A 2,666-nucleotide genomic window follows, 5' to 3' on the forward strand; every position below is an offset into this window, starting at 1 on the left:
TGACATCGAGGATATGCAAATCAAATGAGAGAAATTCATTTAACAAGAAGATTGTCTTTAATGAGATTTGACAGGAGTCTAAAATATGAAGAACAAGAAACAGTGTGTTAAATAGATTAAAAATGTATTTGAATCTGCAGATACACAGATTTGACTCTTGAACAACTAATATAAAAATATTTTTTAATTCTACTTAAGTGGGTTTGCTTTGTTCCTCTAGCAGCTGAGTTGGCAGATCACTTGTTTTCCTGAGGGCTCTTTGAACCAATCAGGACACAGATAATCTTATTATACCTCTGTGGGCTTGTGTTCCTTTTGATGAGAGTCTAGAGAAGTCATGGGTAATACTTTACTGGGTGCCAGGAACCGCTTAAGTTTCAGTTGTGCAAGGTCAGATCTTAATTTAGCCACCAACTGGGTGCTTAATTTTAGACACAGAGGAACACATTGGCTCCAAGTTACTTCCTCTGGTTTAGGAAGGCAAAGCCCTGGATAAGAATGACAAGATGATCGTTCCAAAAGGTGAGATTATGAAATATTTGATCTGTTCCTCACCGACTAGCTTACTGGGTAGTTAGTACTGGGATATTTTAAACAAGACAGACACGCATATTGTGGTTCACTACTCATGGCTCAGGGTCATTTTGAGTTAATTTTTTTTTTCCTTTGTAGAAGAACTAGGGTGCAGGCAAGAGGTGTGGGGGTGTGAGAGGATTCACCAGAGACAGAGTGGGGAGTATAACAGGCAGATGTACTAAAATACACTGCTGAGGGAAGCAGCGGGCAAGACTGGAGAGTTTTGCTGTGCCATGTGAGTTAGCTCTCTGGCCAGGAATCGAACTCCCGCAGTATCAGAGATAGTGCTGAAACTTAACCCCTAGGCCACCAGGGAGGCCCACTCAGGGTCGTTTTGTTGCTTATAGAGTATTAACTAAACTGCATAGTTACTAAGCATAAGAAAATGTTCATGAATAAAACAGATAAAGAATGAATAGGCTTATACGAAGTATTCATGTTACAGTGTGAAAGTCTAGAAGGGTCTTAGTTAACCCTGGGTTCTGAAAAAAAGAATTAAATGGTTTTTATGAATAGTTAAAATAAATTTCTATCAAGGTTTTCTCATCATTTGTTGCAAAATATGGGTGTTTTATGTTCAGTTCAAAAAGATGTCTTTAAATTCCTTTAAAATAGATGGAATCTAAGAACTCAATAGAAATGAAATTAGCTTCTGCAAATTAAATTCAAAAATCCTTGGAATTTACCTTAGACCAGCATCTATCTTGTTCTTAAATGAATAGGTAACTTCTTAGGAATCTTCTACATCTAAAGTTCTCTCTGTGAGATGCAGTGATGTGTGCAAGGAAGCCCTAACACTGCTTGGTGCTGAAAGCATTAAATTATTGTCATAAATATCACAATTTTATATTTCAGTTGCTTTTATGGAAATACCATAAAATTTGCCTAAAATCTTTATATTTCCACTGGAGTTATCTGATGATATGCTAGTTGACTTAAGCTCTTTTAGAAAACCTCTAATTCCATCACAATACTGGACCATCTAGTTACAAGGATAGTGGTTGAGCCTTTGTGGCCTATAATGTCAGATAACTGGGTTTACATCTGTATCTCTATCCACTTTCTAGATTTGTGGGCTTGGGCAAATTACCTAACTATACGATGTCTCCACATCCTCATCTGTAAAGTGGGGAGAAGGTATGTTGTAACAATTAAATCATATAATCTTTTTAATGTACTTAGACTAATTCATGTGACAGATAAGCACTTGATAGATGCTACTTAGAGTAATCATTACATTCAATAAAACACTTTCTTTTTTTTTGCTGTGTGCTCAACTTTTGAAGGGAATAGAGATATTGGTGTTTCTGGAGCAGTCTAGAATGAATTATTTAAAGGCAGCAAACTCCCTAGGGTCATGGATCCAAACCCTAGTAGACATTGCATAGATAGTTTTGAATGAATAAATAGTGAAAAATCCTTAGGAAAATAATAATAATCCCTAAGAATTGGTGTGCCAACTCTCCTTTGTTTTTTTTGATTAGTAGAGAAGGGTACTATGGTAGATACTCTGCCTCTATCGTCAACAAGATATTTGACAGTATCTCTTCATGAAGCTTTGTTATCAAAAAGAAGACATTAATACTCGAACGGTGGTGTCATTGGGAGGATTTGTAACTGGATAAACAACTTCTCTTGAGGGGTGTTAAATAATAGATCAATGTCAACCTCAAGGCCTTGTTCTGTGCCAATTTCTGTTTAACATTTATCATCATCAGTGGACAAACAGAAGACATACTTATAAATCTACAAATAAAATAACAATACTTGGAGATCTAGAAAATGTATTAGATCTTAGCAGACTTGAATAAAGATTCAAAACTTAAAAAAAAAGAATTTTTTAATAGAATGAAATAAAGTCCTACACAGCAATTATGTAGCCAAATTACATCATGTAGAATTTGGGAAAACCGGGATCCAAACCAAGTTTGTAACATGATAGCTCAAAAATCCATCAGAACGTGGGCTAAATGAACAGAGCTGCAATGTTTAGAGAAAGGAAGGAGTCATACCCACTTAAAGTATGAATCTGACTGCAGATTACCATCACAATCCATGGTCCAGAGCAATTTTTAGAAAGAGATGGATAA

This window comes from Talpa europaea (assembly GCF_964194135.1).
Source record: "Talpa europaea genome assembly, chromosome: 3".
NCBI lineage: Eukaryota > Metazoa > Chordata > Mammalia > Eulipotyphla > Talpidae > Talpa > Talpa europaea.